The following is a 19,863-nucleotide window of genomic DNA, read 5'->3' on the forward strand; positions in this document are numbered from 1 at the left end:
CCGTGTCATAATTTCATCCATCAATATATCTCCTGGTGGATTATCTACATTAATTAAAATAATCTTAGATTACTTCTTATTAACCAAGAGGTATATAATAACAGTCTGTATATTTCAGTGAATAAAACCACAATTGTATTCAACTTGAGAGATAAAAAGTGTAATTCCTAATATCAAGCCATTAGAAGGTTCCCCTACCCCACTATATTTGGCCTTTCTCTGATAGATTTTTTAGCCGTCCAACAGAAAATCTTCCAACATCCATGTCTCTTTTAGAAGGAAGATATCAGTGGATATCAATAAATCTAAAGCCTCATTATTTATTGTAAAATAGGTAAACCCTCTAGTATTCCAACTCAAACTTTTTATACTTTAATTCTGCTCAAAATTCACTCATGCGACCAAATTCAGAGAGTCTATGGGCCTCATTACAAATCAGGCGGTCCGGAAATAACGGTGGCGGTAAACCCGCCGCCACCGTTGTTTCCGGACCGCCAGATCCCGACTCCTGCAGGCGGGAGGTGATGTTCCCGCCAGGTTTGACCTGGCGGGTTTAACACCGCCCGCCTGCAGGCGGACGAGGAAACACCGGCAGCATTACGAGATGCTGCCGGTGTTTCCATGATCCCCATTCCCATTGAGTCCTATAGGACTCAATGGGAATGGGGATTAACACCATTCTGCCTCCGTGATTCCCGGGAAACCGGGGTTGCAATGCCCCGTTAATTCCGGGAATCACGGAGGCGGAATGGAAATACGAGTCTGGCGGTAACCAGGCAGTTTTACCGCCTTGGTTACCGCCAGACTCGTAATGAGGCCCAATGTCCCTGATTTGCTGGTTAACTTGTTGTTTATGACCAAGAGAAGCAATAACTCTGCCAAACATTCCTCAATATCCATCTGTGTTGCAATAGTAAGCACTTTCAAAGTATCCACGGGTTTCACCCACTCTTTCAAAGACATATCTTGTTTTCTCTCCACTATATATCCTAATACCTCTGGGTCTTTGACATGAGTCAAAATCATCTCAAGCAAAATGGGGAACAAACAATGAAGCAAAGCCCAAATATTTCCAACATAAAGTCATTCATAGCGATAACTCGAAGCTCAGACATAGTGTGCAAAATATTGTGCACATTATTATGATTAATGTATGGACTATCTATAGTAGCAGTTGGTTCCTACAGTCTGATTTTATTCGCCAAATATTTGGAACCCACTGATCTTCCAACCTTAAGTTACTTCCAGTCAATGACATAGCAACATCTTTTTTCTTGTGGTCTACAGGATTCCTTCCTATCCTTGTTTTGAGACCAGTAAGTTGGAATTTCATCTTAATCTCCATAATGTTGTCTTCTTGTAATTTGGTTTTAGTCAGTGCATAACCAGGGTTTAAAATCACATAATTTCTCAATTCATATTGTGTTGCAGTTTCAATGCAGATTATCTCACTTGTAGATACATTTGCTAATGATTGTTTTTTCCTTTAATGCTAATTCATTCATTTTGTTAAATATGTCTCTCTGTTTTACATATGGCCTTGTAGCCTTACTTCGCCTCCTTTTATGAAAGTCTCTTAATTGATAAACAGATGTTTCCTCTTCATTATTCCTTTGCTTGTTCCCCTTAGCTCCTTACATTCAAAATACCTTTATCTTGGACCAAATCATTGTTAACACACATCTTATTATATAAGCATTGTGTTTTAATTAATATGGGTTGTTCCCGAAAATCATTCGAATGTTCTAGAGGGTTAACATTTTCAAACATTTGTGCAGATTCCAGTACTGTGTCGACCAAACATATAAACCTCTCTTTTATTATCTGTTGATCGGAGTGTACTTTATTACATATGGCCAAGATTGCCTTAGTCATAATAATAATTTCTGTATCCTTTTTTATTTCCTCATATGAGGAGTCTGACGAGTAGGAAGTACTAAGAGGGCGTAGACTCTTTCTGTTATCTTAACAAGGTGTGGAGATTTTGATAAATTGACCATTGAGTCAAGTATATTTGAATTTACACATTCTTCCTGTTTCCCAAAGAGAATTTCCCTAACCTCTGGTGATACACTAATGGTATCTATTTGTAGTCCAAGGCACAGATTAAGTTTAGAGTTATTATCAATAGGTGTAACATTCAACTGTTCCATGTTTCTCAACTCATTATCCTCTTCATATTCCATGATGTTATCTTCTATTCTTTTTCCTTCATTATGATGTACTTTTACTTTGAGATAATCTGTTATCTTGTTTTGTGCCATTACCATTATGCCTCGCTTCTCGTTGACTGAATTAATTATTCCCACTGCCGCTCCCTTTCCTACCAAATTAATGCTTTTGGATTTTCTAATGGGCTTTTCAACTGTCAATGCTCTGATACAAGCAGCATGCAGAGAGCTGCATAATTGGTATTTTCTGACCACCTGGGGCATGCTAAACAGCCCCAACTAAACCTTGCCTAGGACACACATTGTCTCAGCAATTAGTCAGAGGAAATTATCTGATGGTCAAAAGGACCTAATTACTAATCCAGAAGCAAGTAACTACAGAGTCACGAGATACAGTCATTCATGTCTCCCGATATAATTCAACCACACATCTCTGTATCAATTGAATATTTTCACCTTCTTGTGCTCTGTTCCGTATTGCATTCCATGAGCGGTATAAAATGCTAGACCAAATCACAATACCTTGCCAATTTACGAACATCTTGAGAGCCAAATACCCTACCGTACACTCTGCTGTGTGCACCTGTTTGTTTCCTGCTCTGAGCATTCGAAAGTCAGTGTTCAATAAAATTAGTCTCCAATGGTCATTATTTGGTGAGCTCAGCATATAACTTCAGGCAGCAAGGTTTTCAATTACTTTCAATTACATGCCAATTTGCTGAAACAAGCAACATGCAGAGTAAAATGCCAAGCATGAGCCAATTATGGAAATCATGGGTAAGCCAACCGCTTCTTGAGATTCTGTTCTCCCCCAGTATTGTATAAGAATAACATTTTCTTCCTCTGTGCACCCACCATGCCAAACAGCACAAAGAAGTATTTAGGCTTTTCCGACCGGGCTTCGTCGCAAGGGCGAGCAGGTCAGATGGTGTCTCTTGTGCTGACTCTTCCTCTTTGGATGTGTGGCAGGCAGTGGGCTAATTCCCAAGCACAAAAACAGGCTTCCCATGCGCAAAGCAGTTCTTCAGGCTTTATCAACCGGGCATTGACAAAATTGTAAATGAGAACTTTGCAGCTTTGAAGTACAATGCAGCAATATTTTGATTTATCAAGTGGGTTTTGTTATAATTACGACTGGGAAAAGGGGGCTCAGGGCATGGGTACAGGACTGGTTTTGGGCCCTCTTTTCCTTGCTTTTGTGTTGGTGTGGGTTTTGTTATAATTTGGAACAGGGAAAAGTGGCCTTGGGGCCTTGGCAGTGGCCCCACCCCAGACTCTCTGTTCTCTGATGATGTGTTGCACTGTGTGCTGTGAATAAACATCAGAAAAGTAAGTCTCAGACAATGGTAGAGGCAGAGATGAGTATGCTCTTCTTTGCAAATGATGATGCATTGTTTAGTGTTTTTGTACATTTTTAAGCTCTAGGTGCAGTAGTTGTGAGCTGTGCTTTAACGTTTGAAAAGTAGAGCCAGGGTTTTTACAGGATAAGAATGTGCAGGGATGTAATTTGGGGGTCGCACTTGCGACCCCTGAAAAAAAGAAAATGTTTCTTTTTTTAAATGGAAGTTTCTGGGTTGTGGCCAGTGCCATCTGGCTCTTTGTTTCTGGAGTGGCTGCCTTTCTTGTTCAGCAGAAGGAAAAGTACTTCAAACATAACATAAGGAAATTCAATGTTTATTTTCAAGATTACATTTTAGAACATAAGTGCATAGCAATGTAAGGCATATAAAAAGGTGCATTTTCAAACATAGAACTTGATTGGGTATGGAAAAGCAGCCTGCACGGTTCTGCCTAAAACTGTGGCGCTCCCCACCATTGTGTATGCTCTCACTTGCCACATGTTGAGAGATCCTCATGAACCCCAACCCACTCTCTGAGCGTTACTTTTGAGATTCTTCAATTTACAAACCTGGGCATTGAGCCATCTAAAAGAACACATTAAGATGCACTCAATGCCCTTCAGGCCTCCCCACATAGCATTTCCATTGTCTGCTGCCCCCAAACTAGTGATCATTTTAATCCACAGGAGTATGGAGGTTTCACGGTATGTGCCACACTGTTTAGAGTAAATATCTCCAACATGGTAACCTCGTGTAAACGGGGAAAAGATGTGTTTCTTAAATTATAAGCGCTCATCTTTCTTATCTTACTTTTATGTTTGTGGCCGCTGCATATCAAGGGTGCTTACTCCGGGGTTCAATTTGACTCACAATAATCTCTGCATGCACAATATCACAAAAGGAGAACAACAATGTCATACCACTGTATGTTGAGTCGAGGCTTTAGTTCAGTGACATCCAATGCCTCAAGGTTTATAGTCACCTTGTTTCCTGTTCGCTGTGTTCCTTTAATTCTAGAAGATTGATCCATTTGGCTGAATAAAATCAAAGGACACTACTAAAATTATCAGAACACAATAGTTTGTTAAATGAAAGCCCAACACTGGTGATATGAAACCATGTGATTAGTTCATTAGTTCATTTAAACCACACTAGTTATATTCTACCAACCAAAGAACTGGGCTCTGGGTTGAGAGCACATATTTGGATGACCCCAAATCCAAATAATCTCTAGCTTTTGAAGACTGCAGAGCTTGTTTCAGTACTTTCTTGTAATGATGATCTGATTGTAGTGTTGGGAGCATTTTTATTCCTTTTAATGGAAGCTCCTGGGCGGTGGCCAGGGTTTGGGTCTATCTGACCTAAAACATTTGACCTAATCACAGTTGATCAAATTTATTTGACCTTTTTTCAGTCTATGCGGCTGATAGTTTTTGGAGTGGTTGGCTTTCATGTTGAAGCCTCTTAAAAAACTGGGGGTTCCAGAAGTGTAAAACTTTGAGCACTGACCCCAAATAAGAAAGAATGGGAATAACAAATGATTTGTCTTTCTGGAATTCTATACATTAAATGCTAGACTCATTTAAGTTTTATTTCAGGTATTGTCCAATTTTACTTAATGCCAATTTGACATACTCCCATTTTACCACATCTTATTAACCTAATTCGGTAGGTCAAATGGTACACTTTAATTTGAAAATATTTGTGGGGTGCAGTAAGGGGTAGGTTGAGGTGGGGGAAGTCGGTGGGGTGAGGGGGTCTCCACCCACATAAAGGAGGTTGCGGGGGTATCCCTCTGCAGTAGGTCAAAAGAAAGGAGGTCTAAAAAAATTAGGTCAAATGCGGAGTAGGTCAAGTTTTTTAGGTCAAACAACCCATGTCCTTATTTCAGACACACTTCAGGGGGTAATTCACTGATTTAGTCTATTCTTAAACACCTCAAACTCACAATGCAGACAGAAACTTCCAAAAAGCATTTAGGAGAATAAGCTTCCACTTTGAGCTATGTATTTTACTTTTTGCAAGTTGCAGTTATAGTATGCTTTTTTTTTCCTCTGCCGTTGTCTGTGTTATGATCATCACAAGACATTTCATCTCTGTGTCCTTGGTCACTTGCCAAAATCCTTGTACCTAAAAGCTTGTGTACAGTGTAGAAATGTTTGAGCATAGCACATAAAATGGCCCTTGATTTCTTTGTGCAACAATTAATGCTTTGTTGTAATGTGTCTATCTTTCCTATTTTTTAAGTTGCCTATATAACAAATAGTGTTTCCAGATGCCATTTATTGTGTGTATATTTGTTCTATATAAAGTGCTTAAGCGTTAATGCTATATAATAACACATCGTTATCATTTGGCCTTGGATGTCTGCTTGCATTCACAGTAATTTGGTAATATGGGCCTACACACACTGATGTGAACATTACATATGGTGATCCATTCTTGTATGAAATGCATATCACATTACAGTGATATTGTAACCATATTTTTCGTAGTGTACTTTGGAACAATGCTATGTGATGCCACATTCTGTTTTGTCCAGGGGTTAAAGGTCATGTTCCATCTGTTCCCGTGATGTCACTTTGGGGTGGGGTCTAATTACATCACTTCCTGTGATGTCAGCAGAGGTAAAACGTTGTGTGATGTCACTTCCTCTATGCCCTGGCATTTCGGTGAAATGACGTCCCTGAGAATGAGTGTATTATTATTTTGCAATTGTATGCACTCATTGGCGTGTTTTTTTGTATTATGAAGATCTAGGCTGACTGGCCGATTCATGGAATTAATGTGTGCTGAAATTTTCAGCGCAAGCGAGCGAAAGCGTGCGAATCGCAGTGCCAGTGCGAAAATCGCATCGAAACCCGCGCACAGCGATTCATGGAAGTCCGTGCATGTGGAAATCCATGGATGTGCACTGAAATCCTGTTCTGCGCATGCTGGCGCACACGCCTTCAAACAGCGTGCGCTAAGCGCACAGCGAAAGCGCACATAGCGTGGCGCACACAACAAAAGTAGGCGTAACACGGGGCGTGACACGCGGAATGGGGAACAACGTGTGAAAAGGTGGGCGTCACGGGGGATGTACAGGAGGCAAGTCCGCGGAACGCCCACACGCTCGCCTACAACACGTATTCATGGAATCGAATAGGGCAAACCAGCGCACGGGCAAAGACACGCACAAGCCTAAACACGTCCGCCACACGAAGGCAGGCGGTAGCGTCCCTGCGCATGAAAAAAATGTGCGCTAACAAAAAGCACGTACATACAGCAATGATGAATATCCCATACTGTGTCCCTCTAGGACAAATGACGTGCAAAGGGGTAAGCGACAAACACGGACACCCGCTGCGTGAAAAATAGCGTGTGCGTGTATTTCGGGGGTGCGCGGGAAGTTTCACACACGATAGGCCTTGGGCGAGCGGGGCACTTGTGTAAATGGGGTTCGTGTGAAGTCTCACACGCAATTGGATCCGGGTACGTGTATTTCTGGGGTTCGCATGAAGTTTCACACACGATTGGCCCTGTGCGAGTGGGGAACGTGTATTTCTGAGGTTCGTGTGAAGTTTCACACGCGATAGGCCTTGGGCGAGCAGGGTACTTGTATAACTGGGGTTCGCGTGAAGTCTCACACGCGATTGGATCCGGGTACGTGTATTTCTGGGGTTCGCGTGAAGTTTCACATGCGATTGACGCTGTGCGAGTGGGGAACGTGTATTTCTGGGGTTTGTGTGAAGTTTCACACTGGATAGGCCCTGGGTGAGCGGGGTACTTGTATAACTGGGGTTCGCTTGAAGTCTCACACGCGATTGGATCCGGGTACGTGTATTTCGGGGGTGCACGGGAAGTTTCACACGTGAAAGGGCCTGTGCGAGTGGGGTACGTGTATTTCTGGGGTACGCGTGGAGTTTCACATGCGATAGGCCCTGTGCGAGTGGGGTACGTGTATTCCTGGGGTTCACGGGAAGTCTCACACGCAATTTCAGCAGGGTACGTTTATTTCGGGGGTCTCGGGGAGTCCTACACATGAATTTTCAGTGTGGGTCCTCCCAGGTGTTCCCTCTAAACCCTCCATGGCCCCTGCAGGCAGCCCACACCACAGGGGACTACCCTGCACCCCTGGTCATGTCCCGCAGGCAGCCCATCCACCATGGGCATGCCCCCAAGCCAAGCCACATGTCAGCTTGCACTACTGATCACCAACGCATGACCCCCTGCACCCCCACCCCCCAGCAGTGCAGGGCACCTGCCAGCAGGCCCCCACTCATGTCCCCCTGCACCCCCACCCCCCAGCAGTGCAGAGCACCTGCCAGCAGGCCCCCACTCATGTCCCACTCATGTCCCCCTGGACCCCCACCCCCCAGCAGTGCAGGGCACCTGCCAGCAGGCACCCACTCATGTCCCCCAGCACCCCCACCCCCAGCAGTGCAGGGCATCTGCCAGCAGGCCCTCACACCTGTCCCCAAGCACCCCCAACCCCCAGCAGTGCAGGGCCCCTGCCAGCAGGCCCCCACACATGTCCCCCAGCACCTCCACCACCCAGCAGTGCAGGGCACCTGCCAGCAGGCCCCCACTCATGTCCCACTCATGTCCCCCAGTACCCCCACCCCCCAGCAGTCAGGGGCACTTGCCAGCAGGCCCCCACTCATGTCCCACTCATGTCCCCCTGCACCCGCACCCCCCAGCAGTGCAGGGCACCTGCCAGCAGGCCCCCACTCATGTCCCCCAGCACCCCCACCCCCAGCAGTGCAGGGCACCTGCCAGCAGGCCCCCACACATGTCCCCTAGCACCCCCAACCCCCAGCAGTGCAGGGCACCTGCCAGCAGGCCCCCACACATGTCCCCCAGCACCCCCACCCCCCAGCAGTGCAGGGCACCTGCCAGCAGGCCCCCACACATGTCCCCCAGCACCCCCACCCCCCAGCAGTGCAGGGCACCTGCCAGCAGGCCCCCACTCATGTCCCACTCATGTCCCCCTGCACCCCCACCCCCCAGCAGTGCAGGGCACCTGCCAGCAGGCCCCCACACATGTCCCCCAGCACCTCCACCCCCCAGCAGTGCAAGACACCTGCCAGCAGCCCCCACACATGTCCCCCAGCACCCCCACCCCCCAGCAGTGCAGGGCACCTGCCAGCAGGCCCCCACTCATGTCCCACTCATGTCCCCTTGCACCCCCACCCCCCAGCAGTACGGGGCACCTGCCAGCAGGCCCCCACTCATGTCCCCCAACAACCCCACCCCCCAGCAGTGCAGGGCACATGCCAGCAGGCCCCCACACATGTCCCACTCATGTCCCCATTCACCCCCACCCCCCAGCAGTGCAGGGCACCTGCCAGCAGGCCCCCACACATGTCCCCCAGCACCCCTACCCCCCAGCAGTGCAGGGCACCTGCCAGCAGGCCCCCACTCATGTCCCCCAAGACCCCCATGCCCCAGCAGTGCAGGGCACCTGCCAGCAGGCCCCCACTGATGTCCCACTCATGTCCCCCAGCACCCCCACCCCCCAGCAGTGCAGGGCACCTGCCAGCAGGCCCCCACACATGTCCCCCAGAACCCCCACCCCCCAGCAGTGCAGGGCACCTGCCAGCAGGCCCCCACTCATGTCCCCCAACACCCCCACCCCCCAGCAGTGCAGGGCACCTGCCAGCAGGCCCCCACTGATGTCCCACTCATGTCCCCCAGCACCCCCACCCCCCAGCAGTCAGGGGCACCTGCCAGCAGGCCCCCACTCATGTCCCACTCATGTCCCCCAGCACCCCCACCCCCAGCAGTGCAGGGCACCTGCCAGCAGGCCCCCACACATGTCCCCCAGCACCCCCAAACCCCAGCAGTGCAGGGCACCTGCCAGCAGGCCCCCTGTTAGGCGGAAACCTGTGCAGTTCCCTCTGGGACCTCTGCAAAAGATTTAGGACTACAGGTGTTTGGCAGTAAACCCACTTGCTAGCAGTCTGTACCACACAGATTCACTTGGTAGCTGTGGCTGAGCAGTCAGACTTCCCTCAAGAAGAGTAAGGCAGTATGTGGAGTATACAACATAGGGCAATCCTACACAGTAAGACAAGCAAACACGCAACAAGGCTTCGGTGTAAAGATATAAGGGTATTTATTTATAACAACACATCTATGGAAAACACTCGGACATTAATACGGCAAACAACTTCAATCACAGTTACTATACGAAGAAAAAGATCAATCCCCCTAACAATAGTTCGACAAGTCTAGGTTCACCGGCATCACTTATTTGCAGACAGAGGTGTATGCTTTAACCTAGATGGCACTCTATAATTCGTTAGGACGGGAGAGAAAAATAAGGCAGGTTATGAAATCAACTCGGTACCAATACTTTACGGACAAATGCAAGGCAAGTAAGGCAGTGTCTACTGCAGATCACAAAGTTCAGAGGCCAGGCCCACTCGGAGAGAGGCAAGGCGATATGTCCCAAAAGTGTCTCAGTAGAAATGCGCTTCGAGTCTTCACCGCAAATTGTTATGGAAAGTTTGGACCAGTTCAGAACAGAAAGTTAAAGAACGTTTGGAGGGGACCCAATGGAAAGGCGAGGATTCAGACACCTCACTCTATCTGGCAGAAAGGGAAGCCAGGCGGACACAGTACCCTGTTTGTGGAGAGACAGCTCCGGCGGGGGCAGTTGTTCCTGGTGGTGGATGCACATCGGGGCTTTGCCAAGAGAAGAGATGATCTCGTCGTCGAAGGAAAGTTGAAGATCGTTGCACCACCAGGGAAGGCACCACCTTTTGGTCGTGGTACAGGGGTAGTGGCTATCCGGTTGCGAGGTGCTCTGCACGGGCAATTCGACCACTGCGTCCTGGAGCGAAGAAAAAGCAAAGGTGACTGGTTGTTCCCACCAGTCAGGGGAAGAGACTCTCCGGCAGGGAGATCGCCTCTGTCATCGGCAAGTGGTGAGTCGGTTCAGCAGGGCTCCACCGGAGGTGTCGTCGTTGCAGGTCTGCTCAGCTTTACCCTCGTCGGATTCTTAGGTCCTGTGGTGACTTCTGAAGATCCAGTCCCAAAAACCCTGCTTTTATGCAGAAAACCCCCATTCATTCAGCCTAGCTGTCAATCAAAACATGCTAAGTGGTGAGCGGGGAGGCTCACCACTTGGGCCAATCACACCAGAGTGCGACCGGAGTTGGCAAGGCAACTCAGTCCAGGGTGCCTAAACCCCCTCCCACACCCCTGTGGTAACCCAGACCGAATGGCACCACTTTGGAGGGTCTCTGTACAGAAGCCCGCCAATAGTGGAACAAAGGGCTCAACCTTTGGTTTAGGAGTCACAGAGACGAACACAGACGCCATTTTAAAAACCGAGTTCTGGCAGAAAATACCATCCGATAGACTTATTTAAGATAAGTAAACCGGTGGTATGTTAGAGATTAACGAGAAAAAGTATTAATCTCCAACAATGGGAAGAATCCCATAGGGTTATATTCGGGGTCGAATATAACAAGTAGTTTCCACTGCCACCAGCCAAAAATCGATGCCGGGGGACGGGACGGTGCCCCCTCGAATAACAGACTCAGGAGTAATCGAATTACCGCTACTAGTACGTCCACAATAGGATGGTTTGTACTAGTTCTGTTAGTAAATTTAGGTCTAGTAAAGCCAATGGTGACTTTACATGCCCGGGGAGACAGTAGTCAGTTCCCGGGTATGGAGTCTATGATGGAGGTCCGCTAGGACGCCCCAGTGCTACGGCACGGAGGGTGCAGTGTAACACACATAACAAAACATATGAGACCGTATGGAGTAAAAGACCCCATAGCCGATAGAACACATTGACATTCAAAGGAATTACACACATTCATGTCCAAGAGTGGGAGAAAAAGAGTCTCACTCTTGGCAGGATGGAAAAAACAAACTCCAGAAATCCAGCAAAGCTGCCGGGGGACTCACTAGGTTAGGAAATTCAGCCTAAACAGAGAATTCTCCCTAACACTCGCCCCCCCAGACTAAGGGACAGGAGGATTTAATCCACTCCTGGATGAATCTCATACCTCTAGTCGATGACATACAGCCTAGAGAGACCATCAGCATTTTGGTGGTGACACCCTGACCTGTGCTCAATGGTGAAATCAAACCCTTGCAGACAGATCGACCATCTCAATAGTTTTGGGTTTTCACCTTTCATTTGCATTAACCATCTCAAGGGTTGGTGGTCAGTCTGAATGACAAAAGTAGAACCATACAAGTACGGCCTAAACTTCTTCCGAGCCCACACCATAGCAAAGCACTCTCTTTCGATTGTTGCCCACCTTGTTTCAGGATCCTTCAGCTTGCGGCTGATGAAGCAAACGTGGTGCTCCCTACCTTTCCCATCCAGTTGACTGAGTACGGCGCCTATTCCTACATTTGAAGCATCGGTCTGCACAATGAAGTGTTGGCGGTAATCAGGAGCTCTGAGTACTGGGGCTTGGCAAAGAGCCTTTTTCAGGTTTTCAAAAGCCTGATTGCACTCCTCGTTCCATCTAACCTTTTTAGGAAATTTTGGCTAGGAGATGACATTCAGTGGAGAAGCTATGGTCCCATAGTTCTCGATGAAATTCCTGTAATACTCAGTGAGGCCTAGGAAGGCTCTCACTTGGGTTTGAGTAGTAGGTGTTGTCCAATTTTGCACAGCTTCAATCTTACTGAGCAAAGGCCTTATTTTTCCACCTCCTACCTCATGTCCAAGATAGACTACCTTACTCTGTACAATTTGGCATTTACTCACCTTTATGGTCAGATTAGCTCGTCCAAGAGACTGCAAAACATCTCTCAGGTGGGTTACATGTTCTTCCCAGGAATTGCTGAACACTGCTATGTCATCCAAGTATGCCATGCAGAAGTCCTCCATCCCATTCAGAACCTGGTTTACCATCCGTTGAAATGTAGCAGGTGCATTCTTCAGTCCGAAAGGCATTACCTTAAACTGGTATAAGCCAACGGGGGTAGAAAATGCAGTTTTCTCCTTGGCATGGTCTGTCAGGGCTATTTGCCAATAGCCTGACGTCAAGTCAAATGTGCTGAGGAACTTGGCTGCGCCAAGTTTGTCCACCAACTCATCTGTTCTTGGCAAAGGGTGGGCATCAGTCTTGGTGACTGCATTAAGAGCTCTATAATCCACGCAGAATCTAAGCTCTTTAGATCCGGCCTTTGGTACTAACACAACTGGGCTAGACCATGGACTAGTAGAGGGCTCTATTACCCCGAGATCAAGCATCTTGCTGACCTCACCTTTGATGTGGGTTCGTACGTTTCCTGACATTCGGCATCCTCTGCTTTTGACTGGCAGACAGTCACCAGTGAGAATGTCATGCTGCCCCCAAAGGGTCAAGCCTGGTGAAAGCGAGAACAGAGAGGCAAACTGATTCAACATAGATTTGCACTCTTCTTGCTGCTCGGGTGTCAGATTGGAGCAGAGATTTACTCCTTCAATTTTTTCGTCTAAAGGTAAGCCTCTGAGGAGATCCGGAAGAGCTTCACTCTCTTCTTCTTCCTCGGATGATGCTAGAAGCAACGCTCCTACATCAGGTCGGGAGACATACGCTTTGAGTCGGTTGGTGTGGAAGACTGTCGGAGCCTCCTTGGGATTGCCCAAGTCCACCAGATAGTTGACCTCTCCGAGTTTACCCACAACTCTGAAGGGTCCCATCCATTTGTCTTGCAAGGCCCTCTGCCTTGTTGGGATCATAACGAGAACGAGCTGGTCTTGAGCGAACTCAACCATGTTAGCCTTTTGATCGTGCCAGTGCTTGACCAATGCTTGTCCAGCTTTCAAGTTATCGCTTGCTTCCATCATCATGTGCGACATTCTCCTCCGGAGACCTATCACGTAGTCAGTCACTCTGAATGGCTTGGGGGAAGGAGCACTCTCCAACCCCTCCTTAATCAGGGCCAATGGACCTCTGATGGGATGACCATAGAGAAGCTGGAAGTAACTCCACAGGTTTTCCACATGGCTTTCATGTAGTGGGACATAAAGTTTGACCCCCTGTCAGAGATTACTTCCTTAGGAAACCCGACCCTAGTACAAATACCAAGGGGAGCCTTAGCCACAGCCAGAGCTGTAACAGTCCTCATAGGAATTGCCTCAGGATACCTAGTAGCATGGTCTACTACAACAAGTATAAACCTGTTGCCTGAGGAGGTCGGAGGGTCAAGGGGACCAACAATGTCAATCCCTACTCTCTCAAACGGGACTCCCACAACTGGGAGAGGCACTAAAGGTGCCACATTCTTGGAGCCAACCTTACCAGAGGTCTGGCAGGTGTGGCAGCTCCAGCAGTGTTTTTCCACTTCAGCCCCCATCTTTGGCCAATAGAAGTAGAGAGAGAGCCTTTCCTTAGTCTTCTTGAAACTCAAGTGACCAGCCAAAGGAATCTCGTGGGCTAACTGCAAGAACTGTGGTCTGTTCTCTTGGGGTACTACAAGCCGTTTGTAGTCTCCAGGTGCAGACTCGGTCGGTTCACTGTAGAAGAGGCCATCTTCCAAGTGCAACCTGTTTTTCCCAGGCTCTTGCCCTTCAGCCTGAGCTTCTGCCTGGTGGCAAAGACCTTCCAGAGTTGGACATTCTCTCTGTCCCTTACTGAAGTCTGCCCTGCTGGGTCCACCTTCTGCCAGTAAAGACTGCAGCTCAGGATGGTCAACAGGATCCAGATCTCCAATGAGTTCCTGGCCTTCCATTAGCTCTTCCTCAGAGTCTAATTCTACCACAAAGGTTGTACCTCCCTCTCAGCCTCAGCTGGAGGTGGAGTTACGGGTGTAACTTTTGACAACCGCGGGGAAGTCCTTGTTGGCTGCACCGAAATGCTGGCTGCTGGTTTCGGGGTAGAAGTCTTAGGTTTCCTTTTCGCTTCTGATTTCTTTGAGACAGCGGCCGACAATTCCAGTGGAGCAGGAGTGATTTCTTTCTTCATCATCTCCTGGAGAGTACCGCGCATGGTCCTCTCTCTTGCAGGTCTGGTTAGCTCCTGTAACCGTTTACTAGGAGGTCTGGGAGTATGCGATACCACTCAGAGAGTTTTCAAATCGTTACCCAACAGTAGGCGTCCTGGTACCTCACTCTGTATGCTGACAGGTATCTTCACAGTCATGTCGTTACACTGGATGAGAACTGGTAATTGGGGAAGCATCTGCACAGGCCCTCCAGCTAACTTGGTGAGGCGTTTGGGTGCCTTAGCAACATCCTCCGCCTGAAAAAACGATTTATCCACCACAGTTATGCTGGCCCCAGTGTCCCTAATGGCAGGAGTCTCCTGACCATTCACCTGGACACTGTCCTTATAATACTCTTTAGTATTATTGGGGATAGAATTATAGACATCTAAATTCTGTTGTTCCCACAACCCCAGAGATACTAAAGAAACGCTGGCTGAGACTCCAATGGGTTCATCAGCTAGCAGTAGAAAGTTTCCACTTGCCATTTGGACTTCCTCCTCTGGAGCGAAGGCTAAGGAGACAAGCTGGACCCCTGAAGGTTTACCCTTACATCTGGGATCTCCTTTCACGTGGTCAGTCGAGCCACAAACAAAGCATTTACCAAATGCTTTCTGGAATGGTGGCTTGTTCTGGCCTCCTTCCGGTTTGGCACCAGAGGACACACTATTCTGCTGCGGTTTTCCTTGTGGCTTACCATTCTGGTTTTGTTTGGGGCCCTATTTGGAATTTGAGTTATTCGAATTCTCTTTTGAGTCTTTTTTAGGCTGTTTTCCCTTATCCTTTTTCTGAGTTGCCCCAGAATCCTTATGAGTAGCCCTGTTGGCAACCATTAGTCAGCAGCCTTAGCTAGCTTCCAGGAATCCAATTCCTTCGAATCAGCCAAGTGCTGTCTGAGCTCAGGAGAACAGGCATCATAAATCGACTCCAACATAAAAAGATTCTTCATACCCTCATAAGTGTTCACTTTGTAACCCTTAATCCATCCCTCTAAGTTTTTCAACCCTTCACTCACCCAGGTAGCCTAAGGGGTACCATCATGCTTTTTGAGGGTCCTAAACCTCTTAAGATACTGGGAAGGGGTCTTCCCAAATCTAGCCATCAAAGCTAGTTTCACACTTTCGTAATCTGTCTTATCCGCCTTCCCCAACTCCATTACCACATCAGTTGCAACAGGGGGGAGCCTAGAGAACAACCAGGGAAGCAAATCATTCCCTGTGATGTCCTGGAGCCCATGATTGTACTCAAACAGTTTTAACCAATCCAACACATCCAATCTCGGTTCATACATACCCACTAATTCCTTCAGCATCTGGGGTCTTTTGGGACTGGAGCTCCTAGAGGAACCAGAGGAGAGAGAAGCACTTTCCACAGACAACTTTTTCATCTCTAACTCGTGATTAAGTTCTATTTCCCTGATCCTTAACTCAGCTTGCTTCTGCTCAGCCTGGGCATTCATCCGTCTGAACTCGAGCTCTTGGTTTCTTTCAGATTGAGCCAATAACCATTTGTATTCTAATTCGAGCTTCATTTTTTCAAGTTCAAAATAAGCAGGGTTACATGTGGGACCTGGTATGGGCCCCGTAGGTACAGCTGGTAAGGCAGGTAGAGGAGCAGGGGAGACAGTTTCGTTGGACTCTCCTTCCTCTTCAGCCTCTTCATCACTATCATCAGAATTATGATTTAGATCAACACCATCACTGTTAACTACATTTGCTGGAGAAGTTGGTTCCTCTGAACCAGTACCCAGACTTTGGTTCGCCAGCAATCTCGCTATCAGTTCTAACTTCTTGCCTCTTACAGAAAGATTCTCTTGCCTACAGAGAGTTCGTAAACTCTCAGTATTTTCACCTGACAAGGACTCTTGACTGTAAACTTCCATAGTAGACATGTTTTTGAAAGTTGCTTTTTAGTGCTAAGCTTTGTGGTTAGTTATCCTAAAGTGTCGAAAAGCACTCTAAACTGTATAATCGATACAAATCCCACGGCTGTACACCAGTTTTAGACGGAAAACTGTGCAGTTCCCTCTGGGACCACTGCAAAAGATTTAGGACTACAGGTGTTTGGCAGTAAACCCGCTTGGTAGCAGTCTGTACCACACAGATTCACTTGGTAGCTGTGGCTGAGCAGTCAGACTTCCCTCAAGAAGAGTTAGGCAGTATGTGGAGTATACAACATAGGGCAATTCTACACAGTAAGACAAGCAAACACGCAACAAGGCTTCGGTGTAAAGATATAAGGGTATTTATTTATAACAACACATCTATGGAAAACACTCGGACACTAATACGGCAAACAACTTCAATCACAATTACTATACGAAGAAAAAGATCAATCCCCCTAACAATAGTTTGACAAGTCTAGGTTCACCGGCATCACTTATTTGCAGACAGAGGTGTATGCTTTAACCTAGATGGCACACTATAATTCGTTAGGACGGGAGAGAAAAATAAGGCAGGTTATGAAATCAACTCGGCACCAATACTTTACAGACAAATGCAAGGCAAGTAAGGCAGGGTCTACTGCAGATCACAAAGTTCAGAGGCCAGGCCCACTCCGAGAGAGGCAAGGCGATATGTCCCAAAAGTGTCTCAGTGGAAATGCGCTTCGAGTCTTTATCGCAAATTGTTATGGAAAGTTTGGACCAGTTCAGAACATAAAGTTAAAGAACGCTTGGAGGCGACCAAATGGAAAGGCGAGGATTCAGACACCTCACTCTATCCGGCAGAAAGGGAAGCCAGGCGGACACAGTACCTTGTTTGTGGAGAGACAGCTCCGGCGCGGGCAGTTGTTCCACGTCGGGTCTTTGCCAAGAGAAGAGATGATCTCGTCGTCAAAGGAAAGTTGAAGATCGTTGCACCACCAGGGAAGAGACCAGCCGCGGAGTGCTCCATCACAAGGCACCACCTTTTGGTCGTGGTACAGGGGTAGTGGCTATCCGGTTGCCGAGGTGCTCTGCACTGGCAATTCGACCACTGCGTCCTGGAGCGAAGAAAAAGCAAAGGTGACTGGTTGTTCCCACCAGTCAGGGGAAGAGACTCTCCGGCAGGGAGATCTCCTCTCTCGTCGGGAAGTGGTGAGTCGGTTCAGCAGGGCTCCACCGGAGGTGTCGTCGTTGCAGGTCAGCTCAGCTTTACCCTCGTCGGATTCTTAGGTCCTGTGGCGACTTCTGAAGATCCAGTCCCAAAAGCCCTGCTTTTATGCAGAAAACCCCCATTCATTCAGCCTAGCTGTCAATCAAAACCTGCTAAGTGGTGAGCGGGGAGGCTCACCCCTTGGGTCAATCACACCAGAGTGCGACCGGAGTTGGCAAGGCAACTCAGTCCAGGGTGCCTAAACCCCCTCCCACACCTCTGTGGTAACCCAGACAGAATGGCACCACTTTGGAGGGTCTCTGTACAGAAGCCCGCCAAAAGTGGAACAAAGGGCTCAACCTTTGGTTTAGGAGTCACGGAGACGAACACAGACGCCATTTTAAAAACCGAGTTCTGGCAGAAAATACCATCCGATAGACTTATTTAAGATAAGTAAACCGGTGGTATGTTAGAGATTAACGAGAAAAAGTATTAATCTCCAACAATGGGAAGAATCCCAGCAGGACCCCACACATGTCCCCCAGCACCCCCACCCCCCAGCAATGCAGGGCACCTGCCAGCAGGCCCCCACACATGTCCCCCAGCACCCCTACCCCCCCCACCCCCCAGCAGTGCAGGGCACCTGCCAGCAGTCCCCCACTCATGTCCCACTCATGTCCCCCAGCACCCCCACCCCCCAGCAGTCAGGGGCACCTGCCAGCAGGCCCCCACACATGTCCCCCAGCACCCCCACCCCCCAGCAGTGCAGGGCACCTGCCAGAAGGCCCCCACACATGTCCCCCAGCACCGCCAACCCCCATGATAGATCACATGATAGATCACAAATAAGCAGTATGCGCATGAGTACAAGTGTGTCAGGGAGAATTCTCTGTGTTAGGGAGAATTCTCTGTTTAGGCTGAATTTCCTAACCTAGTGAGTCCCCCAGCAGCTTTGCTGGATTTCTGTTTTTGTCCATCCTGCCAAGAGTGAGACTCTTTCCTCCCACTCTTGGACGTGAATGTGGTTAATTCCTGTGAATGTAAGTGGGCCTCATTACACGGATGGCGGTAAGGATTTACAGGTACCGGTAAAATACCGGTACCGGTAAATCCTTACCACCTTACTACGAGGTCCCTTTGCGGGTTGGGGGATTTAACGTCTGCTTTTTGCAGGCGTTAAAATCCAACCCGCAAAGGGACCTCGGAGCTAATTACGGCACAGCTAAATTGCGGTGCCGTAATAAGCGCCTTCCCCATTCCCATAGAGCCCTGTGGGGCAGAAATGGGAATGGGGAAGAGCAATGGTGGAAGGGGGATTTACCGCCCCTCCAAACTTGGAATGGGGCGGTAAATCCCCTTTCCACCAAGGCGGTGCCGGTATTTTACCGGCATGAGCCATGGTGCTAATAGCGCCATGGCTCACCGCCTACCTGTAACGCTCACCTGATTCCCGCAGAGGCGCCGGTCTTGACTGGGTGAATGCCGTATCTTCAAAGGTGATGTGTAACACACGGTTGGCTCTTTGGGCTGGACCTCTGTGCACTGTATGTCTGACTCGAAGAGTAAGATGTCTGCAGATAGAAAATATGGGATTAATGAACTGGGGTTATTGGGTGCCTCTCTCCTCTTCCCTTTCTCTTCTCCTGTAGAACCCCAAAGGTTAACGCCCTCACCTTAGGTAAGTGAACGCCGAGCTCTCCATCTGCCTCGGGGCAGGGTGCCGTAACCAGTTTCTTCACTGGATAAGGGTGCAGGCCTCTTGACCTCAGAGGACTGCTGTCTGTCGTTAACTGCACGAACGGTAAGTTCTGGGCACTTCAAATGTCTTAAAAGTCTTTTGTAATGATATCTCTTGTTTTGCAGGGTTCCGGCGATGGCGGATGGCGGGCTGATGAGAGTTGAGGATCGAACCCGCGTGAGGAATAGAAGCGCCTGGAAGCACGTAAGTAAGCGCTTGTAGCCTGCTTCACGATGCGCACTAACTGTCCCTTTTATCTTGCAGGTACAAGTTCGGAGCTTTAGAGAAGCTGAAGGGTGCTGGAATACCCACTGGATTCGGCGTGGGAAGGAGTAATGGCACGTGAGTAATACAGTTGCCCAATGTCTTTAAACGCACCTTCTTTTGTCTTTCAGATGCGGGATGCAGCGCCGAAGGCCTCCGGAGCGTGCGAAGAGCTGGTAAGCTTTTGTCTTTCAGATGCCGGAATGCAGTGCGAAGACCTCCGGAGCATGCGAAGAGTAGGTAAGCCTTTGTCTTTCAGATGCCGGAATGCAGCGCGAGGCGTTGGTGACAGCCGATGGACCAGGTAAGAGATGCGCTGCCACTGAAGACCGTAGTGCTAACCTGTT

The sequence above is a fragment of the Ambystoma mexicanum genome, chromosome 5p (genome assembly GCF_040938575.1).
Source record: "Ambystoma mexicanum isolate Mex_15411 chromosome 5p, UKY_AmexF1_1, whole genome shotgun sequence".
Taxonomy (NCBI): Eukaryota; Metazoa; Chordata; class Amphibia; order Caudata; family Ambystomatidae; genus Ambystoma; species Ambystoma mexicanum.